At 71.5% G+C, this 17,331-nt stretch overlaps 10 non-coding genes across 10 annotated transcripts; 7 read left to right on the top strand and 3 right to left on the bottom strand.

Moving 5' to 3' along the window:
* Positions 1 to 3,027: 3,027 nt before the first annotated feature.
* TRNAL-CAG (transfer RNA leucine (anticodon CAG)) lies at positions 3,028 to 3,110 on the bottom strand. The gene has a single exon. It is a non-coding gene; the product is annotated as a tRNA-Leu (tRNA).
* Positions 3,111 to 3,690: 580 nt separating this feature from the next.
* TRNAD-GUC (transfer RNA aspartic acid (anticodon GUC)) lies at positions 3,691 to 3,762 on the top strand. The gene has a single exon. It is a non-coding gene; the product is annotated as a tRNA-Asp (tRNA).
* Positions 3,763 to 4,449: 687 nt separating this feature from the next.
* TRNAG-UCC (transfer RNA glycine (anticodon UCC)) lies at positions 4,450 to 4,521 on the top strand. The gene has a single exon. It is a non-coding gene; the product is annotated as a tRNA-Gly (tRNA).
* Positions 4,522 to 4,801: 280 nt separating this feature from the next.
* Positions 4,802 to 4,873, top strand: TRNAE-CUC (transfer RNA glutamic acid (anticodon CUC)). The gene has a single exon. It is a non-coding gene; the product is annotated as a tRNA-Glu (tRNA).
* A 4,848-nt stretch (positions 4,874 to 9,721) lies between these two features.
* On the bottom strand, positions 9,722 to 9,804 carry TRNAL-CAG (transfer RNA leucine (anticodon CAG)). The gene has a single exon. It is a non-coding gene; the product is annotated as a tRNA-Leu (tRNA).
* Positions 9,805 to 10,384: 580 nt separating this feature from the next.
* TRNAD-GUC (transfer RNA aspartic acid (anticodon GUC)) lies at positions 10,385 to 10,456 on the top strand. Its single transcript has one exon. It is a non-coding gene; the product is annotated as a tRNA-Asp (tRNA).
* A 687-nt stretch (positions 10,457 to 11,143) lies between these two features.
* Positions 11,144 to 11,215, top strand: TRNAG-UCC (transfer RNA glycine (anticodon UCC)). The gene has a single exon. It is a non-coding gene; the product is annotated as a tRNA-Gly (tRNA).
* Positions 11,216 to 11,495: 280 nt separating this feature from the next.
* TRNAE-CUC (transfer RNA glutamic acid (anticodon CUC)) lies at positions 11,496 to 11,567 on the top strand. Its single transcript has one exon. It is a non-coding gene; the product is annotated as a tRNA-Glu (tRNA).
* Positions 11,568 to 16,417: 4,850 nt separating this feature from the next.
* Positions 16,418 to 16,500, bottom strand: TRNAL-CAG (transfer RNA leucine (anticodon CAG)). The gene has a single exon. It is a non-coding gene; the product is annotated as a tRNA-Leu (tRNA).
* Positions 16,501 to 17,080: 580 nt separating this feature from the next.
* On the top strand, positions 17,081 to 17,152 carry TRNAD-GUC (transfer RNA aspartic acid (anticodon GUC)). The gene has a single exon. It is a non-coding gene; the product is annotated as a tRNA-Asp (tRNA).
* Positions 17,153 to 17,331: the final 179 nt, after the last annotated feature.

Below are 17,331 nucleotides of genomic sequence, written 5' to 3'. Positions count from 1 at the left end.
CAGCAGGTGGCGGGCAGGGGGCGTGGGCCCTGGCGCGAGGAAGATGGAAGCCCCCGTGGTGGGAGAGGGCCCAGGCCGGCGAGACTGGTGTCCTGTGCTGCGAGGTGGTCAGGCGAAGGAGTAGGGTGAGAGGAGGGGTAGGCAGCAGGCAAGGGTGGGGAATTCAACTGCCCCAGAGACACAAGTGACCTCTGCCCACGACAAAGAGTCGGGTCTCAGGTGTGTGTCTGGGGTTGAGTTGAAAAGAGGCCAAAGGGACGAATGCAACCCGCGGTCCCCGGCCAAGCAGAATTTGGAACGTGGGGGCCGCGGGTGGGGGCGGAGCGGGGAGGGGAGTGTGGGGCAGGAGAGGAGTAGGGGTGTCTGGGGGAGTAGGAGGGTGGTGAGGGGTGGAGGAGGAGGTGCTGGGGCTGGCGGTGCCGCTTGGGGTTTGCAGGCTGTGGTGCTGTTGGACCCGGGAGTGTCCGCGGTGGTTCTCGGGGTGGTGGTGCTGCCTGCGACGGGGGTGTTCGTGGCGGCGGCGGTGACGATAGCGGTGGTGCTGGCCCTGGTGGAGGTGACTCGGTGGACTTGGTGGTGGTGGCGGCGGAGGTGGTTTTAGTGGTGGAGGGGCGGGCCAGCGTTTGGGAAATAGAGCGGCCAAGCGGGAGAAGGTGAATGAATGCTCGCTGTGTGTGTGCATCGTGATGATATCGTGGAACTCTTCGGAACGACTGGAGCGCGCGCCATCACGAGTCGGTGACCGTCGGGGAGAATGCGGTGGATCACTCGTAGGAGTGGCAAGTTGCCTCCTACTGGTGGTAGGAACCGACACGGTCTGATTCTCGGAGTGGGGGTAGAGCGAGGCAGAGAGCGGGGGCGAACCCCCGTGACGGAGTGGGGCGTGCGGGGGCCAGTGTGTGGTGCAGGGTAGCCTTCCTCGAAGCGAAAGGCGTGAGCCGAGCGGGGTCACGGGAGCGAAGAGCAGAGGGACAAGGAAGGCGTGTGGGCACAAGAGTGGCTGAGCGGTCGAGGTGTCTGGGCACGGGGGCTTGGTTCCCCGCGTGCACTTTCTGTCTCCAGGGCGAGAGAGGGGGCTTGGGGGTGGGGGCGGGGGAGACGAGAGCACGTGGAATGTGCTGCGGTGGGCCGCAGAGCCGGTGTGGGACAGGTGCCTTGAGCGCGGGAGAGAGGAAGCCTCGCTCGGCGTTGGGGCGGCGGGACCAAAAGGGGATCGGGGTGCTGCATGGGCCGGGAATCGAACCCGGGCCTCCCGCGTGGCAGGCGAGAATTCTACCACTGAACCACCCATGCACCGATGGCCGCCGCCACCAGCCGCCCGACGCTGGTCCCCGCCCGCCCTCCGCGGCCACCTGCTCCATCTGAGCAGGCGGCGGACTGGTGGGCTCCAAGAGAGGCTCCAGGTACGTGAAGGGCGCTAGGGCGCAGGCGCGGTCGCAAGGGGGCGGGCGAGGAGGCACCGAGGCACCGAGGCAGGCTCGGCCCGTGCCGCGCCTTCTCTGCCGCCCAGGGCCGCGGCGAGATGGCCGGCGTCGCCAGAGGCAGCCGGGAGCCGGACCAAGCCTGGCCCGCGCCCGAATGCCAGTCAGGGTAGGCGATCTGTGGGCGGGTGCAGCTGAAGGCCGACGTTTCCTTCGACGACCCACAGCCCGGTCCCAAAGTGCCTTGGGCGGCTGGCTTTCTTGCCGGGGCGCTGGGCGCGAGGGCGGGCACGGGCGGGAACGGTGCTCCGGCTGTGCGAGGGCGGGGGCGGCGGGGCGTGGGGGGAGCCGTCGGAGCTGGAGGCCCGGGAGCGCGGCCTCCGCCGCCGCCCGCCGCCGAGCGGGCCTCAGGCCCAGAGGCCAGGCCAAGTGCCCGAGCCTGGCTTCTGCGCTCTGGCCGACGGCTCCCCGGCCAGGGTCCAGCTCCGGTGCGTCGGTGGCGAGGCAGGAGCGCGGTCTCGGATCGGAGGAGCGCTGTGGCGCAGTGGCTGCCGGCTCGCGGGCAGCCCGCTGAGGGAGCGCGCCGGTGTGGTGGGGTTCGGCCCCGGCTGCGGTTTCCCGCTTGGAGACGCGGTGTGGCCGCCGAGGGGGGTGGCCCCGGCTGGGGGCCGGACGTTGGCGGGTGCGTGACGGGGGGGGGGGCCCAGGGCTTCTGCTGGCTACTCACTGGAGCAACCTTCCCGGCTTGGGCTCAGGTGCCAGGCAGGCCCTGTGCAGGGAGGGCTCTGTCGTTGGCTGGCGAGCAGATGGCTGCGCTGCGCGTGTCCCGGGAGGCAGGCAGGTGGCCAGGGCGAGGCCCCGAGGTGAAAAATCGCGGTGGGTGGCACAGGCCAGCAAGATGGGGACCGCGACCTCAGTAGGGTGTGGAGAGAATGGCATGGGTGGGCAGGCGGGCGGGGCTGGCGGCAAGGACAGAACGTCGGACGGTTGTGCTGCTGGTTGCGCGAGTGTCAGGCTCTCAGAGGGAGTCGCTGTTCAGCAGACAGAAGTCGGACGGTGACCCGTGGAGGGCTTTCTTCACGCAGGGCGCGGTGAGGGAGCGGCAGTGGGAGCGGAGACGGGAGTGGGAGGGAGGCAGTTAGGGAGGGGGGAACCCACAAGCACGGAGCGGGGGGAGGGGGCGCGGGGAGGGGGTGGGGCGCAGGGATCGGGTCGGAGGGAGGTGGGGGGCGCCGGGGCGGGGAGGGGAAGCAGGGGAGGGAAAGATGTGGTGCAAAGTCCTGAAGCTTCCGCGTGCGGGGGGTCAGGTAGGAAGGGTGTGTGAGTGGGTGGGGGAGCCCGTGCGTCCAGCAAGCCAGTTGCCAGGGGGTTCAAGGCGCCGGAGCACCCTCCTGGGCTATTTCTGCCAGGCCGGCGCACGGGTCGGCAGGAAAGGTGGCCGTGCCTGAGCAGCTGGTGGGGCGAGAGGCGTGGGTGTAGGGGCTGGACTTTGGAGAGGCGGCAAGAGCGCAAGCCAGCGACGGACGGTAAGGCGGTAAAGAGCTGCGACGGGGTGTCGCGGAGGCCCGGGACCCGGGCATTTGTTGGGCGGGCCAAAAGGTTGGCGTGTCAGGAGTGGGATTCGAACCCACGCCTCCAGGGGAGACTGCGACCTGAACGCAGCGCCTTAGACCGCTCGGCCATCCTGACGGCGGGCCTGGGCGCGTGTCCGCTCACCTGGCTGGGACCCGACGCGCAGAGCGGTGCCACCCTGGCCGCACGCGGCGCCTGGCGGGCCGCTGTGTGGGCGCGCAAGGGACGGGACCCGCGCGCCGACCGGCGGGGAGACTCGCCGGGCTCCGCCGCCCACACACCCTCGCCCACCCCCGGCCCCCGCCGGGCCGCGTCCCCGGGGTGCGGCCGTCCTCTGCCGCCAGCCCCCACCCGCGCCTCTCCTCGCGGCGGACGTGGCACGGCGCGCGCCCACCTTCTCCCCGCCGCCTTGCTCGCCCTCTCGGGCCTCTTCCTGCCGGCGCGATCCCCGCACTGGAGGCAACAGGCAGCGCGCACTCGGAGCGTTGAGCAGCCCCGGGTCCGGGTCCGGGTCCGGGTCCGGGTCCGCATCCGCATCGAGGTCGCCATCTGCTTTGTCGAATGACGCGATTGTTTAGGGGTCGGGTCGGGCCGGGCCGGGCACGCGCCGGGCAGCCGTGGTGGGCAGGAGGTCGAGAGCAGGGTAGGCGTCGGCGGGCAGCCGGACAGCGATCGCGCGCCGGGGCGGCCGCCGCCGTCCTCGTTAGTATAGTGGTGAGTATCCCCGCCTGTCACGCGGGAGACCGGGGTTCGATTCCCCGACGGGGAGGCAAGACGCCCTCTTTTGGTCGCCGGCACCGCTCTCCGTCCAGCCGCTTGCGCCCAAGGGCCCTTCTTCTCCCTCCCCCGCCCTCCAGCGAGGCGCAGGCCGCCGACTCGTGCCCCGGCTGCCCACCCTCGCCCACCCGGACCCTTCTCCCCTCCTCCTTGTCCTCCTCCTCGCCGGGCGCTTGCTCGCCGCAGCCGAGCGAGGGCTTCCTCTGCTCCTCCCCACGGCGCCCGACGAGCGGCCCTGCCAAGGTGGCTGGCGCAATGGGCTCCTTGCGACGCGACGCACAGCTGCACAGCTGCCGGGACGGGTCGGGGGTCGGATGGGTCCCCCGCCTCGGTGCCTCGCGGAAGTGGCCTGGCGGAGCCGCCGGTGGAGAAGGGCTTGGCCGAGCCCGCTGCCGCAGGACCTGAGGAGGGAGGAGGAGGGCGGACGTGACGGGGTCGGGGTCGGCTTTGGCTTTGGTCGGGTCGAACGGCGGCCAGGGCGCCCCCAGAGGCGGTCGGGCCGGCGGACGAGGGCCGCTGCGTCTGGCGCGGGGCGGCCGTTGGCGGCGCCTGGGGCAGCGCCGAGCTGCGAGCGGGCGGGGCGTCGGGGCAGGGCTGCGCCGGGCGGCGGCAGCGGCGGCGGCGTGACGGCGCCGGCGCGAGCCCCGGGCCGGCATCTCGGGGCGGCCCGGGCTGTGCAGCGTTGGTGGTATAGTGGTGAGCATAGCTGCCTTCCAAGCAGTTGACCCGGGTTCGATTCCCGGCCAACGCAGCGGGCCGACCTTTTGCGGAACCGCAGGGCCCTCCTGGCCCGGAGCCGGGAGCCGGAGGCCGGGAGCCGGGCCCGCGGCCGTGTGCGTGTGTGCGAGAAGGAGGCGCGCGCAGTGTTTTGAGGGTGCAGCCGGGCAGGAAGAACGCTAGGGCGCCTGCATTGCCGGGGGCCGCGCGCGGCTGGCCTGCCAAAGGCAGGGGGCTGGCGCCAAGGGAGCGCCGAGCGGGCGGGATGGAGGCCCCGGGTCCAGGAGGCGCAGGCCAGGCCCGAGGCCTGACGCTCCCTGGTGGTCTAGTGGTTAGGATTCGGCGCTCTCACCGCCGCGGCCCGGGTTCGATTCCCGGTCAGGGAAGCCTTATCTTCTTCCTCTCCGCCTCCCCACCTCCCCAGCACCTCCACAACCCCCTTTTAGCCCACGCCAGAGCTCGCTCGCTCGCTTCGCCCCTTACCCCTCGGCCTCGGCCCCGGACCCCCGACAAGGCCACCCGGCACCCTCCACGGCCAGCCCAAGCCCTGCCACCTCACCTGCGCCCCTGCCAACCTTTTTGGCCCTCGCTCGCCTCGCCTCGCCCACCCGACGTCTCTCCTCCTCCTCCTCCTCCTCCTCCTCCTCCTCCTCCTCGGACGCTCGCCTCGCTCCCGCTCTTCCTCAGCCCCAAACCACAGTGGCCCGGGCAGCCACTCTCGCCTGCCGTGGCCACCGCACGTGCTTCGACTCTCCAGCGGCACGCCTTCGGCCGGGACAAACGTCGCGGCCCCCAAGCCACCCCTTCCTGCCTCCTGAGGTGTGGCTCGGGTTGGGGTGGTGGGGGAGGGCGCGGGGTCTACGTCGCCAGGTCCGGCCACCGGCCGGGGCCTGTGGCGTGCTCTTTTACTTGGCGCCTCGTGCCGGCGAAGGCGCGGGCAGCTTACCCGCCGCCGCCGGCCAGGTCCTGTGCCGGCTGCGTCTCCCCGGGGCCGCCGATTGGGCGCCAAGTGCGTCGTGGTCTCGTGCGCCGAGGGGAGCCGAGAGCCGGAGCCTGGCGCCCGGGAGGCGGAGAAGTCAGAATGAACCTGGACCCGTCCGTCTGTCCGGGTAGCTAGACCACCGGGCGGCGGCGGCGGAGGAGACAGAGCAGGGAGATGGAGGAGGCCAGTCTGGCCAAGCAGGGGGGGTGGGGGGCTGGAGGCAGAGGGATGACAGAGTGGACTTCTGGCCAACATTGTATTCGACTGGGCATCACCGACGCTCTCAGTCCTCTCACCAAGTGGCCAGAAGGTTACCGGGAACGCTTCCCTGCCCGACACACCCCTCCCCCCACCCGCCACCTAGATTGGACGGTCCGATGCGTTCCCGTTCCCGCCTTACCGACCATCCAGCCACCCAGGATGGACGCCATCCCTGTCTCCACCCTTGGATCCATCTCCTTCTGTGGACACTCCCCGAAGTAGGTGGCAGCTCTCGGTCTCCTTCCCGCCACAACAACCGGGCCGCTGTCAGCGACTTGAACACCTCTTCGCCGACTGGCTCCTTCGGAGGCAAAAGTGGAGAGCCGAGCCCAGGAAGGGCAGAGAGCCGCGGCGGCGGCGGCGGCGGCGGCGGCACACTCCGCGGGTTTAGACGGAGCCGTTCTGACGTGTGCCGAGGAGCCCCTGTGGGCATGGGGGTGCTCACCGCCAGCGCAGGAAGTTCCCTCACCGGCCTGGCCGGGGTGCTGGGGGTGAGTGTGGGTGGGCGGGTGACAGAGCGGGATGAAGGTGTCTGTTCCCGTGGGTGGCCTCCCACGCGGGTCAGGGCACAGGGCCAAACGACCCCGAAAAGAGGGGACGGCCGTGAGCGTCGTGCTGCTCACGGGGGAGGTGTGGGAGGGCGTCCCGGGTGGGTCGGAGTGGAGCGTGGGCGGGGAGGTGCGGGGCTTGCGGGATGTGGCCGGGAGTGCGGCTGGCCGCTCAGGCAGGGGCTCTGCACAGGCTCCGGGCGGTGGCGCACCTTGCCCGGCACGGGTGCCGCGGGGGGGGGGGGGGGGGGCGGTGCGGTGGGGGGGCCGAGGTTTAGGGTGCCGGTGGGGACGGAGCAGGGGTTTGTCCGAGGGGCCCGAGGGAGGAGGACAGGACCGGTGGAAGTGTGCGTAGAGGGGCCCGGGGTCCACGGGGTTGGTGGCGGAGGGATGGAGGGGGTGAGCCTGGGGGCTGGAAGGAACAGCAGGTGGCGGGCAGGGGGCGTGGGCCCTGGCACGAGGAAGATGGAAGCCCCCGTGGTGGGAGAGGGCCCAGGCCGGCGAGACTGGTGTCCTGTGCTGCGAGGTGGTCAGGCGAAGGAGTAGGGTGAGAGGAGGGGTAGGCAGCAGGCAAGGGTGGGGAATTCAACTGCCCCAGAGACACAAGTGACCTCTGCCCACGACAAAGAGTCGGGTCTCAGGTGTGTGTCTGGGGTTGAGTTGAAAAGAGGCCAAAGGGACGAATGCAACCCGCGGTCCCCGGCCAAGCAGAATTTGGAACGTGGGGGCCGCGGGTGGGGGCGGAGCGGGGAGGGGAGTGTGGGGCAGGAGAGGAGTAGGGGTGTCTGGGGGAGTAGGAGGGTGGTGAGGGGTGGAGGAGGAGGTGCTGGGGCTGGCGGTGCCGCTTGGGGTTTGCAGGCTGTGGTGCTGTTGGACCCGGGAGTGTCCGCGGTGGTTCTCGGGGTGGTGGTGCTGCCTGCGACGGGGGTGTTCGTGGCGGCGGCGGTGACGATAGCGGTGGTGCTGGCCCTGGTGGAGGTGACTCGGTGGACTTGGTGGTGGTGGCGGCGGAGGTGGTTTTAGTGGTGGAGGGGCGGGCCAGCGTTTGGGAAATAGAGCGGCCAAGCGGGAGAAGGTGAATGAATGCTCGCTGTGTGTGTGCATCGTGATGATATCGTGGAACTCTTCGGAACGACTGGAGCGCGCGCCATCACGAGTCGGTGACCGTCGGGGAGAATGCGGTGGATCATTCGTAGGAGTGGCAAGTTGCCTCCTACTGGTGGTAGGAACCGACACGGTCTGATTCTCGGAGTGGGGGTAGAGCGAGGCAGAGAGCGGGGGCGAACCCCCGTGACGGAGTGGGGCGTGCGGGGGCCAGTGTGTGGTGCAGGGTAGCCTTCCTCGAAGCGAAAGGCGTGAGCCGAGCGGGGTCACGGGAGCGAAGAGCAGAGGGACAAGGAAGGCGTGTGGGCACAAGAGTGGCTGAGCGGTCGAGGTGTCTGGGCACGGGGGCTTGGTTCCCCGCGTGCACTTTCTGTCTCCAGGGCGAGAGAGGGGGCTTGGGGGTGGGGGCGGGGGAGACGAGAGCACGTGGAATGTGCTGCGGTGGGCCGCAGAGCCGGTGTGGGACAGGTGCCTTGAGCGCGGGAGAGAGGAAGCCTCGCTCGGCGTTGGGGCGGCGGGACCAAAAGGGGATCGGGGTGCTGCATGGGCCGGGAATCGAACCCGGGCCTCCCGCGTGGCAGGCGAGAATTCTACCACTGAACCACCCATGCACCGATGGCCGCCGCCACCAGCCGCCCGACGCTGGTCCCCGCCCTCCGCGGCCACCTGCTCCATCTGAGCAGGCGGCGGACTGGTGGGCTCCAAGAGAGGCTCCAGGTACGTGAAGGGCGCTAGGGCGCAGGCGCGGTCGCAAGGGGGCGGGCGAGGAGGCACCGAGGCACCGAGGCAGGCTCGGCCCGTGCCGCGCCTTCTCTGCCGCCCAGGGCCGCGGCGAGATGGCCGGCGTCGCCAGAGGCAGCCGGGAGCCGGACCAAGCCTGGCCCGCGCCCGAATGCCAGTCAGGGTAGGCGATCTGTGGGCGGGTGCAGCTGAAGGCCGACGTTTCCTTCGACGACCCACAGCCCGGTCCCAAAGTGCCTTGGGCGGCTGGCTTTCTTGCCGGGGCGCTGGGCGCGAGGGCGGGCACGGGCGGGAACGGTGCTCCGGCTGTGCGAGGGCGGGGGCGGCGGGGCGTGGGGGGAGCCGTCGGAGCTGGAGGCCCGGGAGCGCGGCCTCCGCCGCCGCCCGCCGCCGAGCGGGCCTCAGGCCCAGAGGCCAGGCCAAGTGCCCGAGCCTGGCTTCTGCGCTCTGGCCGACGGCTCCCCGGCCAGGGTCCAGCTCCGGTGCGTCGGTGGCGAGGCAGGAGCGCGGTCTCGGATCGGAGGAGCGCTGTGGCGCAGTGGCTGCCGGCTCGCGGGCAGCCCGCTGAGGGAGCGCGCCGGTGTGGTGGGGTTCGGCCCCGGCTGCGGTTTCCCGCTTGGAGACGCGGTGTGGCCGCCGAGGGGGGTGGCCCCGGCTGGGGGCCGGACGTTGGCGGGTGCGTGACGGGGGGGGGCCCAGGGCTTCTGCTGGCTACTCACTGGAGCAATCTTCCCGGCTTGGGCTCAGGTGCCAGGCAGGCCCTGTGCAGGGAGGGCTCTGTCGTTGGCTGGCGAGCAGATGGCTGCGCTGCGCGTGTCCCGGGAGGCAGGCAGGTGGCCAGGGCGAGGCCCCGAGGTGAAAAATCGCGGTGGGTGGCACAGGCCAGCAAGATGGGGACCGCGACCTCAGTAGGGTGTGGAGAGAATGGCATGGGTGGGCAGGCGGGCGGGGCTGGCGGCAAGGACAGAACGTCGGACGGTTGTGCTGCTGGTTGCGCGAGTGTCAGGCTCTCAGAGGGAGTCGCTGTTCAGCAGACAGAAGTCGGACGGTGACCCGTGGAGGGCTTTCTTCACGCAGGGCGCGGTGAGGGAGCGGCAGTGGGAGCGGAGACGGGAGTGGGAGGGAGGCAGTTAGGGAGGGGGGAACCCACAAGCACGGAGCGGGGGGAGGGGGCGCGGGGAGGGGGTGGGGCGCAGGGATCGGGTCGGAGGGAGGTGGGGGGCGCCGGGGCGGGGAGGGGAAGCAGGGGAGGGAAAGATGTGGTGCAAAGTCCTGAAGCTTCCGCGTGCGGGGGGTCAGGTAGGAAGGGTGTGTGAGTGGGTGGGGGAGCGCGTGCGTCCAGCAAGCCAGTTGCCAGGGGGTTCAAGGCGCCGGAGCACCCTCCTGGGCTATTTCTGCCAGGCCGGCGCACGGGTCGGCAGGAAAGGTGGCCGTGCCTGAGCAGCTGGTGGGGCGAGAGGCGTGGGTGTAGGGGCTGGACTTTGGAGAGGCGGCAAGAGCGCAAGCCAGCGACGGACGGTAAGGCGGTAAAGAGCTGCGACGGGGTGTCGCGGAGGCCCGGGACCCGGGCATTTGTTGGGCGGGCCAAAAGGTTGGCGTGTCAGGAGTGGGATTCGAACCCACGCCTCCAGGGGAGACTGCGACCTGAACGCAGCGCCTTAGACCGCTCGGCCATCCTGACGGCGGGCCTGGGCGCGTGTCCGCTCACCTGGCTGGGACCCGACGCGCAGAGCGGTGCCACCCTGGCCGCACGCGGCGCCTGGCGGGCCGCTGTGTGGGCGCGCAAGGGACGGGACCCGCGCGCCGACCGGCGGGGAGACTCGCCGGGCTCCGCCGCCCACACACCCTCGCCCACCCCCGGCCCCCGCCGGGCCGCGTCCCCGGGGTGCGGCCGTCCTCTGCCGCCAGCCCCCACCCGCGCCTCTCCTCGCGGCGGACGTGGCACGGCGCGCGCCCACCTTCTCCCCGCCGCCTTGCTCGCCCTCTCGGGCCTCTTCCTGCCGGCGCGATCCCCGCACTGGAGGCAACAGGCAGCGCGCACTCGGAGCGTTGAGCAGCCCCGGGTCCGGGTCCGGGTCCGGGTCCGGGTCCGCATCCGCATCGAGGTCGCCATCTGCTTTGTCGAATGACGCGATTGTTTAGGGGTCGGGTCGGGCCGGGCCGGGCACGCGCCGGGCAGCCGTGGTGGGCAGGAGGTCGAGAGCAGGGTAGGCGTCGGCGGGCAGCCGGACAGCGATCGCGCGCCGGGGCGGCCGCCGCCGTCCTCGTTAGTATAGTGGTGAGTATCCCCGCCTGTCACGCGGGAGACCGGGGTTCGATTCCCCGACGGGGAGGCAAGACGCCCTCTTTTGGTCGCCGGCACCGCTCTCCGTCCAGCCGCTTGCGCCCAAGGGCCCTTCTTCTCCCTCCCCCGCCCTCCAGCGAGGCGCAGGCCGCCGACTCGTGCCCCGGCTGCCCACCCTCGCCCACCCGGACCCTTCTCCCCTCCTCCTTGTCCTCCTCCTCGCCGGGCGCTTGCTCGCCGCAGCCGAGCGAGGGCTTCCTCTGCTCCTCCCCACGGCGCCCGACGAGCGGCCCTGCCAAGGTGGCTGGCGCAATGGGCTCCTTGCGACGCGACGCACAGCTGCACAGCTGCCGGGACGGGTCGGGGGTCGGATGGGTCCCCCGCCTCGGTGCCTCGCGGAAGTGGCCTGGCGGAGCCGCCGGTGGAGAAGGGCTTGGCCGAGCCCGCTGCCGCAGGACCTGAGGAGGGAGGAGGAGGGCGGACGTGACGGGGTCGGGGTCGGCTTTGGCTTTGGTCGGGTCGAACGGCGGCCAGGGCGCCCCCAGAGGCGGTCGGGCCGGCGGACGAGGGCCGCTGCGTCTGGCGCGGGGCGGCCGTTGGCGGCGCCTGGGGCAGCGCCGAGCTGCGAGCGGGCGGGGCGTCGGGGCAGGGCTGCGCCGGGCGGCGGCAGCGGCGGCGGCGTGACGGCGCCGGCGCGAGCCCCGGGCCGGCATCTCGGGGCGGCCCGGGCTGTGCAGCGTTGGTGGTATAGTGGTGAGCATAGCTGCCTTCCAAGCAGTTGACCCGGGTTCGATTCCCGGCCAACGCAGCGGGCCGACCTTTTGCGGAACCGCAGGGCCCTCCTGGCCCGGAGCCGGGAGCCGGAGGCCGGGAGCCGGGCCCGCGGCCGTGTGCGTGTGTGCGAGAAGGAGGCGCGCGCAGTGTTTTGAGGGTGCAGCCGGGCAGGAAGAACGCTAGGGCGCCTGCATTGCCGGGGGCCGCGCGCGGCTGGCCTGCCAAAGGCAGGGGGCTGGCGCCAAGGGAGCGCCGAGCGGGCGGGATGGAGGCCCCGGGTCCAGGAGGCGCAGGCCAGGCCCGAGGCCTGACGCTCCCTGGTGGTCTAGTGGTTAGGATTCGGCGCTCTCACCGCCGCGGCCCGGGTTCGATTCCCGGTCAGGGAAGCCTTATCTTCTTCCTCTCCGCCTCCCCACCTCCCCAGCACCTCCACAACCCCCTTTTAGCCCACGCCAGAGCTCGCTCGCTCGCTTCGCCCCTTACCCCTCGGCCTCGGCCCCGGACCCCCGACAAGGCCACCCGGCACCCTCCACGGCCAGCCCAAGCCCTGCCACCTCACCTGCGCCCCTGCCAACCTTTTTGGCCCTCGCTCGCCTCGCCTCGCCCACCCGACGTCTCTCCTCCTCCTCCTCCTCCTCCTCCTCCTCCTCCTCCTCCTCGGACGCTCGCCTCGCTCCCGCTCTTCCTCAGCCCCAAACCACAGTGGCCCGGGCAGCCACTCTCGCCTGCCGTGGCCACCGCACGTGCTTCGACTCTCCAGCGGCACGCCTTCGGCCGGGACAAACGTCGCGGCCCCCAAGCCACCCCTTCCTGCCTCCTGAGGTGTGGCTCGGGTTGGGGTGGTGGGGGAGGGCGCGGGGTCTACGTCGCCAGGTCCGGCCACCGGCCGGGGCCTGTGGCGTGCTCTTTTACTTGGCGCCTCGTGCCGGCGAAGGCGCGGGCAGCTTACCCGCCGCCGCCGGCCAGGTCCTGTGCCGGCTGCGTCTCCCCGGGGCCGCCGATTGGGCGCCAAGTGCGTCGTGGTCTCGTGCGCCGAGGGGAGCCGAGAGCCGGAGCCTGGCGCCCGGGAGGCGGAGAAGTCAGAATGAACCTGGACCCGTCCGTCTGTCCGGGTAGCTAGACCACCGGGCGGCGGCGGCGGAGGAGACAGAGCAGGGAGATGGAGGAGGCCAGTCTGGCCAAGCAGGGGGGGTGGGGGGCTGGAGGCAGAGGGATGACAGAGTGGACTTCTGGCCAACATTGTATTCGACTGGGCATCACCGACGCTCTCAGTCCTCTCACCAAGTGGCCAGAAGGTTACCGGGAACGCTTCCCTGCCCGACACACCCCTCCCCCCACCCGCCACCTAGATTGGACGGTCCGATGCGTTCCCGTTCCCGCCTTACCGACCATCCAGCCACCCAGGATGGACGCCATCCCTGTCTCCACCCTTGGATCCATCTCCTTCTGTGGACACTCCCCGAAGTAGGTGGCAGCTCTCGGTCTCCTTCCCGCCACAACAACCGGGCCGCTGTCAGCGACTTGAACACCTCTTCGCCGACTGGCTCCTTCGGAGGCAAAAGTGGAGAGCCGAGCCCAGGAAGGGCAGAGAGCCGCGGCGGCGGCGGCGGCGGCGGCGGCACACTCCGCGGGTTTAGACGGAGCCGTTCTGACGTGTGCCGAGGAGCCCCTGTGGGCATGGGGGTGCTCACCGCCAGCGCAGGAAGTTCCCTCACCGGCCTGGCCGGGGTGCTGGGGGTGAGTGTGGGTGGGCGGGTGACAGAGCGGGATGAAGGTGTCTGTTCCCGTGGGTGGCCTCCCACGCGGGTCAGGGCACAGGGCCAAACGACCCCGAAAAGAGGGGACGGCCGTGAGCGTCGTGCTGCTCACGGGGGAGGTGTGGGAGGGCGTCCCGGGTGGGTCGGAGTGGAGCGTGGGCGGGGAGGTGCGGGGCTTGCGGGATGTGGCCGGGAGTGCGGCTGGCCGCTCAGGCAGGGGCTCTGCACAGGCTCCGGGCGGTGGCGCACCTTGCCCGGCACGGGTGCCGCGGGGGGGGGGGGCGGTGCGGTGGGGGGGCCGAGGTTTAGGGTGCCGGTGGGGACGGAGCAGGGGTTTGTCCGAGGGGCCCGAGGGAGGAGGACAGGACCGGTGGAAGTGTGCGTAGAGGGGCCCGGGGTCCACGGGGTTGGTGGCGGAGGGATGGAGGGGGTGAGCCTGGGGGCTGGAAGGAACAGCAGGTGGCGGGCAGGGGGCGTGGGCCCTGGCGCGAGGAAGATGGAAGCCCCCGTGGTGGGAGAGGGCCCAGGCCGGCGAGACTGGTGTCCTGTGCTGCGAGGTGGTCAGGCGAAGGAGTAGGGTGAGAGGAGGGGTAGGCAGCAGGCAAGGGTGGGGAATTCAACTGCCCCAGAGACACAAGTGACCTCTGCCCACGACAAAGAGTCGGGTCTCAGGTGTGTGTCTGGGGTTGAGTTGAAAAGAGGCCAAAGGGACGAATGCAACCCGCGGTCCCCGGCCAAGCAGAATTTGGAACGTGGGGGCCGCGGGTGGGGGCGGAGCGGGGAGGGGAGTGTGGGGCAGGAGAGGAGTAGGGGTGTCTGGGGGAGTAGGAGGGTGGTGAGGGGTGGAGGAGGAGGTGCTGGGGCTGGCGGTGCCGCTTGGGGTTTGCAGGCTGTGGTGCTGTTGGACCCGGGAGTGTCCGCGGTGGTTCTCGGGGTGGTGGTGCTGCCTGCGACGGGGGTGTTCGTGGCGGCGGCGGTGACGATAGCGGTGGTGCTGGCCCTGGTGGAGGTGACTCGGTGGACTTGGTGGTGGTGGCGGCGGAGGTGGTTTTAGTGGTGGAGGGGCGGGCCAGCGTTTGGGAAATAGAGCGGCCAAGCGGGAGAAGGTGAATGAATGCTCGCTGTGTGTGTGCATCGTGATGATATCGTGGAACTCTTCGGAACGACTGGAGCGCGCGCCATCACGAGTCGGTGACCGTCGGGGAGAATGCGGTGGATCACTCGTAGGAGTGGCAAGTTGCCTCCTACTGGTGGTAGGAACCGACACGGTCTGATTCTCGGAGTGGGGGTAGAGCGAGGCAGAGAGCGGGGGCGAACCCCCGTGACGGAGTGGGGCGTGCGGGGGCCAGTGTGTGGTGCAGGGTAGCCTTCCTCGAAGCGAAAGGCGTGAGCCGAGCGGGGTCACGGGAGCGAAGAGCAGAGGGACAAGGAAGGCGTGTGGGCACAAGAGTGGCTGAGCGGTCGAGGTGTCTGGGCACGGGGGCTTGGTTCCCCGCGTGCACTTTCTGTCTCCAGGGCGAGAGAGGGGGCTTGGGGGTGGGGGCGGGGGAGACGAGAGCACGTGGAATGTGCTGCGGTGGGCCGCAGAGCCGGTGTGGGACAGGTGCCTTGAGCGCGGGAGAGAGGAAGCCTCGCTCGGCGTTGGGGCGGCGGGACCAAAAGGGGATCGGGGTGCTGCATGGGCCGGGAATCGAACCCGGGCCTCCCGCGTGGCAGGCGAGAATTCTACCACTGAACCACCCATGCACCGATGGCCGCCGCCACCAGCCGCCCGACGCTGGTCCCCGCCCGCCCTCCGCGGCCACCTGCTCCATCTGAGCAGGCGGCGGACTGGTGGGCTCCAAGAGAGGCTCCAGGTACGTGAAGGGCGCTAGGGCGCAGGCGCGGTCGCAAGGGGGCGGGCGAGGAGGCACCGAGGCACCGAGGCAGGCTCGGCCCGTGCCGCGCCTTCTCTGCCGCCCAGGGCCGCGGCGAGATGGCCGGCGTCGCCAGAGGCAGCCGGGAGCCGGACCAAGCCTGGCCCGCGCCCGAATGCCAGTCAGGGTAGGGGATCTGTGGGCGGGTGCAGCTGAAGGCCGACGTTTCCTTCGACGACCCACAGCCCGGTCCCAAAGTGCCTTGGGCGGCTGGCTTTCTTGCCGGGGCGCTGGGCGCGAGGGCGGGCACGGGCGGGAACGGTGCTCCGGCTGTGCGAGGGCGGGGGCGGCGGGGCGTGGGGGGAGCCGTCGGAGCTGGAGGCCCGGGAGCGCGGCCTCCGCCGCCGCCCGCCGCCGAGCGGGCCTCAGGCCCAGAGGCCAGGCCAAGTGCCCGAGCCTGGCTTCTGCGCTCTGGCCGACGGCTCCCCGGCCAGGGTCCAGCTCCGGTGCGTCGGTGGCGAGGCAGGAGCGCGGTCTCGGATCGGAGGAGCGCTGTGGCGCAGTGGCTGCCGGCTCGCGGGCAGCCCGCTGAGGGAGCGCGCCGGTGTGGTGGGGTTCGGCCCCGGCTGCGGTTTCCCGCTTGGAGACGCGGTGTGGCCGCCGAGGGGGGTGGCCCCGGCTGGGGGCCGGACGTTGGCGGGTGCGTGACGGGGGGGGGGCCCAGGGCTTCTGCTGGCTACTCACTGGAGCAACCTTCCCGGCTTGGGCTCAGGTGCCAGGCAGGCCCTGTGCAGGGAGGGCTCTGTCGTTGGCTGGCGAGCAGATGGCTGCGCTGCGCGTGTCCCGGGAGGCAGGCAGGTGGCCAGGGCGAGGCCCCGAGGTGAAAAATCGCGGTGGGTGGCACAGGCCAGCAAGATGGGGACCGCGACCTCAGTAGGGTGTGGAGAGAATGGCATGGGTGGGCAGGCGGGCGGGGCTGGCGGCAAGGACAGAACGTCGGACGGTTGTGCTGCTGGTTGCGCGAGTGTCAGGCTCTCAGAGGGAGTCGCTGTTCAGCAGACAGAAGTCGGACGGTGACCCGTGGAGGGCTTTCTTCACGCAGGGCGCGGTGAGGGAGCGGCAGTGGGAGCGGAGACGGGAGTGGGAGGGAGGCAGTTAGGGAGGGGGGAACCCACAAGCACGGAGCGGGGGGAGGGGGCGCGGGGAGGGGGTGGGGCGCAGGGATCGGGTCGGAGGGAGGTGGGGGGCGCCGGGGCGGGGAGGGGAAGCAGGGGAGGGAAAGATGTGGTGCAAAGTCCTGAAGCTTCCGCGTGCGGGGGGTCAGGTAGGAAGGGTGTGTGAGTGGGTGGGGGAGCGCGTGCGTCCAGCAAGCCAGTTGCCAGGGGGTTCAAGGCGCCGGAGCACCCTCCTGGGCTATTTCTGCCAGGCCGGCGCACGGGTCGGCAGGAAAGGTGGCCGTGCCTGAGCAGCTGGTGGGGCGAGAGGCGTGGGTGTAGGGGCTGGACTTTGGAGAGGCGGCAAGAGCGCAAGCCAGCGACGGACGGTAAGGCGGTAAAGAGCTGCGACGGGGTGTCGCGGAGGCCCGGGACCCGGGCATTTGTTGGGCGGGCCAAAAGGTTGGCGTGTCAGGAGTGGGATTCGAACCCACGCCTCCAGGGGAGACTGCGACCTGAACGCAGCGCCTTAGACCGCTCGGCCATCCTGACGGCGGGCCTGGGCGCGTGTCCGCTCACCTGGCTGGGACCCGACGCGCAGAGCGGTGCCACCCTGGCCGCACGCGGCGCCTGGCGGGCCGCTGTGTGGGCGCGCAAGGGACGGGACCCGCGCGCCGACCGGCGGGGAGACTCGCCGGGCTCCGCCGCCCACACACCCTCGCCCACCCCCGGCCCCCGCCGGGCCGCGTCCCCGGGGTGCGGCCGTCCTCTGCCGCCAGCCCCCACCCGCGCCTCTCCTCGCGGCGGACGTGGCACGGCGCGCGCCCACCTTCTCCCCGCCGCCTTGCTCGCCCTCTCGGGCCTCTTCCTGCCGGCGCGATCCCCGCACTGGAGGCAACAGGCAGCGCGCACTCGGAGCGTTGAGCAGCCCCGGGTCCGGGTCCGGGTCCGGGTCCGGGTCCGCATCCGCATCGAGGTCGCCATCTGCTTTGTCGAATGACGCGATTGTTTAGGGGTCGGGTCGGGCCGGGCCGGGCACGCGCCGGGCAGCCGTGGTGGGCAGGAGGTCGAGAGCAGGGTAGGCGTCGGCGGGCAGCCGGACAGCGATCGCGCGCCGGGGCGGCCGCCGCCGTCCTCGTTAGTATAGTGGTGAGTATCCCCGCCTGTCACGCGGGAGACCGGGGTTCGATTCCCCGACGGGGAGGCAAGACGCCCTCTTTTGGTCGCCGGCACCGCTCTCCGTCCAGCCGCTTGCGCCCAAGGGCCCTTCTTCTCCCTCCCCCGCCCTCCAGCGAGGCGCAGGCCGCCGACTCGTGCCCCGGCTGCCCACCCTCGCCCACCCGGACCCTTCTCCCCTCCTCCTTGTCCTCCTCCTCGCCGGGC

This window comes from Diceros bicornis, chromosome 4, assembly GCF_020826845.1.
Source record: "Diceros bicornis minor isolate mBicDic1 chromosome 4, mDicBic1.mat.cur, whole genome shotgun sequence".
Taxonomy (NCBI): Eukaryota; Metazoa; Chordata; class Mammalia; order Perissodactyla; family Rhinocerotidae; genus Diceros; species Diceros bicornis.
Note: the sequence above shows the minus strand (reverse complement) of the source record. Positions and strands in the feature narration are given on the sequence as shown.